A 10,534-nucleotide genomic window follows, 5' to 3' on the forward strand; every position below is an offset into this window, starting at 1 on the left:
CAGTTTGGATTGATTATATTGATTTGAAGAATTAAGAACCTGAAGTTGGGAATTATGCATACCTATCATATCTTAATGTCTTAACCTTAGTACTGGTATTTCTCGGAGGAATATTTTGGTATGAATTACCTTAAAGGAAATTGTTGTTTGATGACCTTATATGATCGAAATTGTTGCTTGGTTGAGTTCTTAACTCCATAGTTGTTGAAGTGTTATGATTAGGAATTTAATGAACTTCTAAAAGACTTTGATGGACTTCTAAGAGAGCTTTATCTTTTTAGATTTTACTTGTGGATATTAGAGGCCTTGTTGCTTTTAGTTCAGAGGAATCATCAGAGCTTTGTTAGACGATGTTTTCTGTTTGGTGTTTCGAGGAGTCTTATGGATTTGATAACTTGAGAAATTTAGTTAGTCGGTTGGATGTTGAAGTACTTGATGTATTTTTACCATGATGTTTGACAGGATGATCAGTTATGTAAGGATTTGAGATGGGAGTTGTGTTAATCGATAATCTTGGAGGATGTAGACTAGGAAGTTTGGAAACTCTGAGCTTGACAACTTAGTTGCCTAGTGTTAATAACCTTGGTGTTGTTTTCGATGGAAATAGCAAAAGCTTGGGTTCCATAGAGGAGTCGTATCAAGAATCTTGAGATCTTTAACCTCTTCTGTAATCCTTGAGAGAGCTTTGTATGACTCTTGAATATCTCATTCTCACTTATTCACCTGAGCATCTGTTACTACCTTAACCTTGGCTAAAGTTTGAAAACTTTTTACCTTTAGCCTTTTTCCTCGAATATTTCTGTTTTATACAAGGTTTGACTCCTATTAAGTTTTGATTATCTTTGAAATTTATGATTTTAAAGTGTAAAACTTCCATTTTTGTTTTACTCTGGATTAGTGGCTAAACTTGGTTTTGTTTCAAAATGTCTTAAAACTCGTTTGGAAATATACAAAAATTATTTCAAATAAAGTTATTTAATGCATAAAAAAAAAACCATTCTAATGTTATGTTGTATATACGAATTTGATTTCTCGTGAACCTTTTTCTTTGAGAAATTCCATCTTACACAAAATATTTTGACTTTTATAAAGATATATTGATTATCTTGGAAATTTTGAATTATGACTAGCTTCAAAGTTTTGAACTTCTCTTTCTCTTTTAGTTTTGGATTATCATTTAAATTTGGTTTTGTTTCGAAATGATTTGAAATTCGTTTGAAAATACTTCCGAATTTTGTTTTTCAACACTTTGATGCCTTGAGAAACTTTCAAAAGTGATGTATTTTCAAAATTCGATTTGTTCAAAGGTTTTAAGTAAAATTGGCACATTTACTTTTGAATTTCGACATTGGTGGATGCTAGGACTTATCATTAAAGACGTCTAATGACCGGTTCAGCACTTTCTGATGCATGGTTGTAAGATTTGATTTTTCCAATGTTGACTTACCCTTATCTTGGACGACAGAATCTTGGTTCGCGACAGTATTCCCTCGTTCCATGAGATGAGACAAGTGATTTTTAATAGTTCAATTTTGAAAACTGGTTTAAAAATTGTATGACCTCAACGATGATTTCTCGAATTTTATTGTCAACTGAAATGATTTAAAAAAAAAATCTTGTTCTTTAAATTTTGTTTCCTACTTTTAAGTTTCAAGGACGAAACTTTTTCTTAGTGGGGGAGGTTGTAACACCCGCCATTTTTGCAATCTATTTTTGTAACCGTATTTTATTTACGATTACGATTTGATTTGTATGACTCGGAATTTTCTCTGAGCTATTTCTTCTCTTTCTTTGAATTCTTTAGTTCTCTTATGTCTCGAATATTTCCTTGTTTTCGAGAATTATTGTTATTTCTAACTATTTCAGCTTCGTCTTATTTATTCATTTAATCGTATTCTGATTCTACTCCGAATTAATTCGTTGGACTTCAGAAATCATTTCTATTGAACCCTATTTTTATTCTTACTTATTTCTAATCTCATATATTTTAATTCTTATTTATGAGATTTGAATTTTTATCTTTTAATTCACGGTTTTGATTTATTTATTTAATTAAATCCGTTCTTAGTTGTTTTGCAGTCCAATTTTTCAAATGGACCGAGTTTTATTCAAATGATCATTTTAAGATCAAAATCCAAGCCTTTTTCGAGATATTTTAAAAGGTGTTTAACATCTTTTTATTTTATTTGCTCACATAATATCTTATCATTCACATTTCTATCCCTCTTGCAAAAAAAAAAATAGTGGAACGTAACCCTACTGCTTCCGCCGTTCTAACAGTGGAACGTAACCCTACTGCTTCCTACTGCTTCCGCCGTTCTCTGCTGGCAAAATACGTGCTTGCCTTCTTGCTTCTTTATTTCCGTTTTACAAATTAATCTACGTACGCGCTTGCCTTCTTGCTTCTTTATTTCAATCGGCCTTTTCTCATCATCCGTTCATCCTTTTCTAAGGGTTTGTAGAGGAGATATTGAAGGCTAGCATATGTGGATTCGGATTCGTAACAAGGTAACTACGATGTTACTCGGTATTACATCGATTTAATTGTTGTAGTTGTATGTATTATTGCATTTTTGTGGTTTATAAAGATTTATTCATTAATATGATTTTTGAACCATATAATTTCTGATCCATTAATGTTTATAAATTATTTTGACTATGTATAAATTTTATTTTGTCAATAGGAATTTATTTGGTTGATTTGCAAGTTTTATGTTTAAACCGTTTAATATGATATAAAGATGGTATAACTTCGTTTTTGTGATTTCCAGGAGGTTTAAATTATTTTTCTGGGTTCAATGATAGATTTTAAAATACCATGAATTTTCGTGGTAATTATTTTGGAGTTTTAGTATTTATTTCGTAATTTAAAGTATTGACGCAGTTTCTGCGATTATAGCGATTCTGTTCGGTTTTAATTATGTTAAAAATACTAAATAAAATTGTAAATTTACAATATTTTAGTATATGGCAGAGACATGGAGTATTAGGTTGTATATAAATTTGTAGGTCTTCAATCATTATTTTCGATTTATGGTGTATTTTACAAGTTTGATGAAAACCGTTGTTAAATCTGTCAATTATGTTCGTCTGTCTGTAAAACTCATATCACCTGTTTCTATTTCGAATTTGCAAAAGTGTAAAGAATAAAGTCCTGTTATTTTAAAGTGTGGAGTCTGCATAAAAAATTTCATAATATTTAGACTTACTGTTTGGTCAGAATATATTATTTGTGAACCCTTTGTAAAGAAACGCGTTTCCGACTTCTCTCAAAGATTCATTTTTAAAAGATATTTTGCTTTTGATACATTAGCTAATCTTTTTCCCAATGAAGATTTATCATGTTTAATTATGTTTAAAATTATGCCTTGCCTTAAAATGTTTTTATAAAAGTGGATTTATGAACTGAAACATTATGGGTGACGTTTTCTGACTGGTTTTAGAAATCAATTTGTAGACCCCTGATACTTTCCTAATTTAAAGTTTGTTAAAAAATGAAAGTTGTAGCCAAAAGCTACAGAAAACCATGAAAATTGGCCTTGCGTCATTTCGATTTTTCTTTAATTAATTATGAATTTTACAATATTGCTGTTCAGTTTTACAAACTAATGTAGAGCTCCGTCTCATTTAAGCCTAAGTAATAAGTCTTTACTAAAGTACCTTAAGTCAAAGGATGGTCTTTAAGGTTTAATTTCAGTAACTTAATTTATTTAAAGTCCTTAAATAAATTTTATACTTTTGGTTTTAAGTTTAAGTTTTCTAATTCGAAGAAAATAAAAGTGTAGTTCACTTACGAACCGCTTGAATAATATACTATATCACTTTGGATATTTTTAAGTTTGGAGTAATGAAAGTAAAGGCAAAGAATAATAAACTAAGGCATACGGTTTTACTAAAACAGCTATATGGTTGGGTATCTGGGCGGTACGGATCGTCGTAGAGTCATGTACATGTACTTAGACTAGGACTTCGCACTGCGTGGTAAGTCGTGTCCTATTATAGTTTGTTGTCTAGTTAGTGAGCTTGGAGTTGGTCATCTTAGCGTGACACTGGGTTACCGAAACTAGTAAAGATGCTGCGGTGTCAAAAGTATAGCTAAAGTGGATATCTAGCCTGAACTAAATTATTTCCTTTCTGTGTTTTGAATATTTTGCTTTTAAGCATGCAGCACGTTGGTTAACGTGATTTGGTAATCATATTTTGTTACTTATGTTTTAGAACGTTTCAATTTACTTTGATATATTATCTGCTTCTATAATAATTATATCATGTGATATGGCTGGGAGAACGTCGAGTTACTCCCCACTGATTGTGGCTGTTATGTTTATAACATGACAGGTGTTAGCTTTGCTGGGATTTCTGTGTGAGCTAACGAGTAGTTTGCAGATCCTACTCTGTTCTTTCTGCTTTCTTTTATTGTTTTAGTCTTGAACACTTTTGGAGGTTTTCTTTATTTTCGCCCTTTTATAAAAGTGGCATTTGTTTAGACTTAACCATTTAATTTTATCCTTGAGAATTTTACACATTCTCAATTTGTAACATTTAGAACTTTTATCTTTGTGTATTTAATCCCATTCGACAGTGTTTCCGCCACTGTTTTGCACTAGATTTTATAGGGGATTACATCAGATGTGATAGCTTGCAGACGATAATTGATCATGTGCTACACCTGTTGCAGAACCTTAGCAGGACTAGGAACACTGCTCTCATGCTTAGCAGAATTCCTGCACATCCAGATTAGATAGACCAGGCTTGCAAAGCTAGCCACATTAAGCTGCTTCTGCAGTAAACTGTTAAATCTTTTCCGTAGAATAGTGTCCAGGGAATGAAAAGGCCAGGTCACCCCTAGCCACGGCTTAACCAGCTTCAAACATTGCATGCTAAACTGACAGTCAAAGTAAAGATGCGCCTGTGACTCCTGAGCAGCAGCACATATGCAGCATACTCCATCAGACAAGACCCCAAATTTCAGGAGTCTTTGCTTGGTGAGTATTCTATTCCTGGCATACAACCAGTTGACAAAGTTTACCTTAGGTAAACTCAATCAATTCCAAACAAAGGGCCCCCATCTAACCTTATCTCTATTGCCCATCAAACCGTTATAATTCATCCGAGTAGAGTAAGTAGAATGTAGCCAATGCTGAATATCAATACCAACTTTCAGCTTATCTTTCACTTTACAGATTTGACGCCAAACCCAACTAGTGTTGATAGCAGGGGAGTAATTCCACCAATTATGTTGCTTGATGTAAATATGATGTACCCAACGAACCAACAGGCTATCCTTCTTGTTAGCTACCCACCAGGTATATTTACCAATGCTTGCAATATTCCATACAAAACAGTTGTTGATACCCAGTCCTCCATTATCTTTAGACTGACAGCAACTGTCCCAAGATACTGCAGGTACTCTGTGGTAACCATCCTTACGAGACCACAAGTAATTCCTTAAAATGTTGTCCACTCTGTGAATTACTCCTTTAGGAAGCAGGTAAATCCTAGCCCAATAACAGTGTAGTTGAGAGAGAACTGTCTTGACTAGAGTTAACCTCCCAGCATAGCTGAGTTGTTTAGCTCCCCAGCTACGAAATTTAAGCACCATCTAGTCCACAAGCTTGCTGCATTGCTGATTAGTGAGTCTCTTATAGGATATATCCACTCCCGGGTATCTAAAAGGAAAACAACCCTTTTTTGAAACCAACGATGGTCAGGATCTGTGCTTCCTCATCAACAGTCAAGCCATTCATGTAAAGATCAGATTTGGTACTGTTGATGGTGAGTCCATAGGCAATTGAAAAGGTGTGCAGTGCCCTCATAAGAATCCTGACAGAGTTAGCATCACCTCTACAGAAGAGCAACAAGTCATCTGTAGAAGCTAAATGGCAAAGACCTAGTCCTCTACACATAGGGTGATATCTAAACTCAGGTCTTAAAGTCACCAAAGCTAAAATTCGATTTAAATACTCTAAGCATAAAGTGAAAAGGAGGGGAGACAGGGGGTCCCCTTGCCTTAACCCCCTACCTCCTTTGAAATACCCAAAATAAGATCCATTAAGAGCCAAAGTGAAGGAGGGAGTGGTCACACACTGTATGATCCAAGTGACCATTTGATTAGGGAAGTTCAAAGCCACAAGCATATCCTCCATAAAATTTCATTCAATGGAGTCATATGCCTTCTTAAGGTCTATTTTCATCATAATCCTAGGTGAGAAAGTCTTCCTGTTGTATAGCCTCATCAAATCCCGACAAATGAGAACATTATCCACAATTTCCCTCCCATGAATGAAGGCACTTTGATTGGGGCTAAAAATGCCAGGAAGCACCTTGGTCAGTCTAGTCCAAATAACTTTAGAGATGCATTTGAACAGGACATTGCAACAAGCAATGGGCCTGTAATCCATGACAGTCTTAGGGACCTCTTTCTTAGGGATGATAGTCACCACCGTGGCATTCAACTGTTTCAAGAGTTTGCCATTCTCAAAAAAATCTTGAACAGCCTGAATCACATCTTTAGCAACAATATCAAAAGCATCTTTTAAGAAGCAAGAAGTGAAACCATCTGGGCCTGGGGCCTTATCAATAGGAATGGAGAGCTAAGCTTCCCTGATTTCAGCTCCAGTAACCCTCTGAACCATGCTATCAGCTTGACCTCCATTAACACAGATGCCTCTCCTCAGAACACCAAGATTAACCCTGACTACTTCCTTTGAGCTGCCTAGGAGATCATTGTAGTAGTCAAGAAAAGCATTCTCAATGTCTTTGTTATCAGAGCAAAGCCTACCATGCTGATCCTTAATAGACAAAACCTTATTTTGGGCTCTCCTAGCTTTAATGAAGCTATGAAAGTAGTGGGAATTCTCATCATTGCATTTCATCCATTGAATTTTAGCTTTCTGATTGAGAAACATATTCATGGCCACATCCAACTACTTAAAAGTAGCAGCTGCAGCTCTTTCCTCAGTCTGAAGGCTAATATTTTTTGGATCATGATGGAGCTTCTTTTGTATGTCTTCAAGTACAATCTGAGCTACCTTAGCAGTGTTAAGAATGTCCCCAAAACCTTCTCTATTCAGTTGCCCAAGAGGGTGTTTGAGAAGTTTGAGTTTCTTGGCCACCTGGAACATCATACACCATTTTATTTGCTGCTGCCAAATGGATTGAACAGTAGCTTTGAATCTCTCATATTGTCCCCACATGTTGAATAAGATTTCAGTCTATCATGGTCATCCCATAGCCTAATAATGCAAGGGCTATGATCATACAGACCCTCAGGTAAAAAAGATGCAATCCCGGAAGGACCATTAGATAACCACTGATCATTTGCAAGGACCCTGTCAATTCTGCTAAAAACTCTTTTGTCCTCATCCTGCTTGTTGTTCCATGTGAAATATGCACCTTGAGTCACCAGGTCATACAAACCACATAAGTCCACACATCTTTGGAAGTCTTGAATTTCAGCTAGAGACACATAAATCCCAATGCGTTCCCCGGCATGAAGAACATTATTAAAGTCCCACATGATGAGCCAAGGGCCATTAACAATTGCCTTACACTGCTGTAAACACTGCCAAAGCCCTACTCTCTCACTGTCCTTGTTAAATCCATAGACAACAGAACAAGTCCAGGAAAAACCAGACAATAAGTGATCAACAGAAATATGAATCACTTGTACCTCCTTCTTCAGAAGAGTCACATGAAAAAGAGTAGGGTCCCAAAGGAGCCAGATCCTACCTCCCTTATTTAGGTCATTATTGTTAAGGAAATGCCATCTATCCCCCAAAACATCTTGCACTTTATTGATATTAATAGATTTCACTTTAGCCTCCACTAATCCAAACAAACCTACTTTATTAATATGTAAGAGATGTATAACATCACCTTGCTTATTCTTTTTATTCAGGCCCCGAACATTCCAAAAGCCAATACTAACCATTGATATATGATGAAGAATTCCCCTTGCCCATGCTATTCAACAGATTCTTCCTTATGGAATAGCTAAGGACATCAACAAACGTGGGTCCAGAATGACTCCCCTCACCTTTCTTGGAAAATCTGTTTAGGATTCTGGCAGGGGTTAGGGAGTTGAGCACAGAGCCTTGATATGGCATTGGAGTGACTACCACATTAGGTTGCAGCACTGGGAGAGGTGCAACATCCCTGCTACGTACTCCAGCCTGACAGCCAGTAACAGTTCCAGAAGGTTTTGCAGGTATTGGTACCTTGGGTTTCCAGACCTGTTGCATCTTTTTAGGCTTCATTACTGCTGGTTTCTTCTTGTATAAACTAGTTTCATGCCCAATGCCATGGCACAAGGTGCATACAACCAGTTTCCATTCATAATGAACTGATTGTTTTTTGCAAACATCATTTTCATCAATGAATTCAACAAATTCAGGCAGATGGTCTCCCAGTTTAACCTCAACCAGATACCTAGCAAACCCCAAGAATTCCTTATCCTTAATAGCATGGTCACTGCATAAAGGTTTTCCCACAAGACCATCTATCTTAGGTAAAGCTAACCCCCAATACTTAATGTCTAAATCATAGAGACGAATCCAAATAGGTACTACGTCAGGTTTATCCTTAGCCAGTTTCATTCCAGGGGTCCAATCCTTGACAATAAAAGGTTTATTGTCAAAGAAAAGAGGACCTGAGTGGAGAGCACGCTGTTTGTCCTCCTTGTTCTTAAAACGAATCAGGCAACCACCATTAGGCTGATAGGCAACAGTAGAAATCGATAAATCCTTCCATATACGCCTAACAAAACCTCCTAAAACTTGACTCGGCGGGTTAACACCAAGGACAAAGCAAGAGACCGCAGACGACCAATATTCTAACTCCGGATTGACATCTGATGCATCAATTTTCAGAGAAGGTATCTTACCAGTCACTACAAATTTTTGCTTCCTTCGATTACTCCCCACCGTCCAGTTCTCATCATCAGTTGATTTATCCTCATTAATGGAGCTCAATTCTTTGTCAAGGGTGAAAGCTCGAATCTCAGCCATATTCGAACTTTCCGCCTCAGTTGCTTGTGAATCTGTTTCACTCAAATTTGTATTATTTGCCATAATAGTACTATTTTTTGAATGATTTTTAATATTAGCAGATAAAATATTATTTTTAGGTAATTTTGATGTACTGCTCGGGGACGAAACCCTCCTAGTTCTTGCCATTGTAGGAGAAACGCAGAATAGCTCAAGGAAATCGCTTTATCTCTCTAATCGCTTTATCTCTCTATATGGTTCTCTATGCATTTAAATTTCTTCGAATCTGTGTTAACCTCTTATCTATCTAAATAAAGGCATAACTTTGATATATCTTTTTCTCTTCCTTTAACATTTCCTGTTAATCCCCGAGGATTGGTTTGATATTGATTTAAAATAAACACATTCCGACTCAATGTGAGTACACTCGAGTGACGTTCCGTACCGAGTAAGCAGAGGTTTGAAAGTCCGTATCCATTTTCTTTACTTATTCCATGTCTGGCAATAAAAACCTTTCATTAACACCCAATTTAGAACGAGCTTTCAAAAAAAGGGATTTTATGACAAACCCATATAACAAACCCGGAACATCTCCTTGTTTATGATCAATAACTCAAGGCAAGCCCATTCTCCAGAAAAAACATCCCGTCACCAAAACATTTCATCACAAAGCACCAACCTCTTACCTTCAGGTCCGTTCTTGCCTGCACCGACCAATGAGTTTAAAACACCAAAACCGCGGACAAAAAAAACTCCGGACCAAGTAGTCCAAGACATCAAAGTCGCAGTCAAATGAGTCCAGAACACCAAGACCCTGGACTAATGAGTCCAACACACCAAAATCCTGGACCAATGAGTCCAAAACAACAAAATCCCAGACCAATGAGTCCAACACACCAAAACCCCAGACCAATGAGTCCAACACACAAAAATCCCGAACCAATTAGTCTAACACATCAAAATCCCGGAACAATGAGTCCAAACACCGAAATTCTGGACCAATCAGTCCAAGGCACCAAAATCCCGTACCAATGAGTCCAAGACACCAAACACTAAAACCTCAACCTCTCTTCCCATTAAGTCCTGGACCAATAAGTCCAAGGCACCAAAGTTAATGTCAAAGAGCTAACATAAGAGCCCAAGACTCGTCAACTAACAACAAACCAAACCTTTACTCACCCTTAAGTCCTTCTGGAGACTTTTACAGGGAGACTTATCTACGATCATGGGGATTCCCCTCAAGACCATAACCAAGATCGCTTCATCCTTAAGTCCGTCTGGAGACAGTTAGAGGGAGACCTATCTAGGAACCTTGGGATTCCCCTTAAGATCATAACCAATATCGCTTCACCCTTAAGTATTTCTAGAGACTGTTACAGGAAGACCTATCTAGGATCCTGAGGATTCACCTCAAGATCATAACCAACATCGCTTCACCCCTATGTCCTTGTAGAGACTATTATAGGGAGAACTATCTAGGATTCTGGGGATTCTCCTCGGGCTCAAAACATCACACTTTAACCCTTAGGATCCAGACGAGAAAATCT

The sequence above is a fragment of the Silene latifolia genome, chromosome Y (assembly GCF_048544455.1).
Source record: "Silene latifolia isolate original U9 population chromosome Y, ASM4854445v1, whole genome shotgun sequence".
In the NCBI taxonomy this organism is placed as follows: domain Eukaryota; kingdom Viridiplantae; phylum Streptophyta; class Magnoliopsida; order Caryophyllales; family Caryophyllaceae; genus Silene; species Silene latifolia.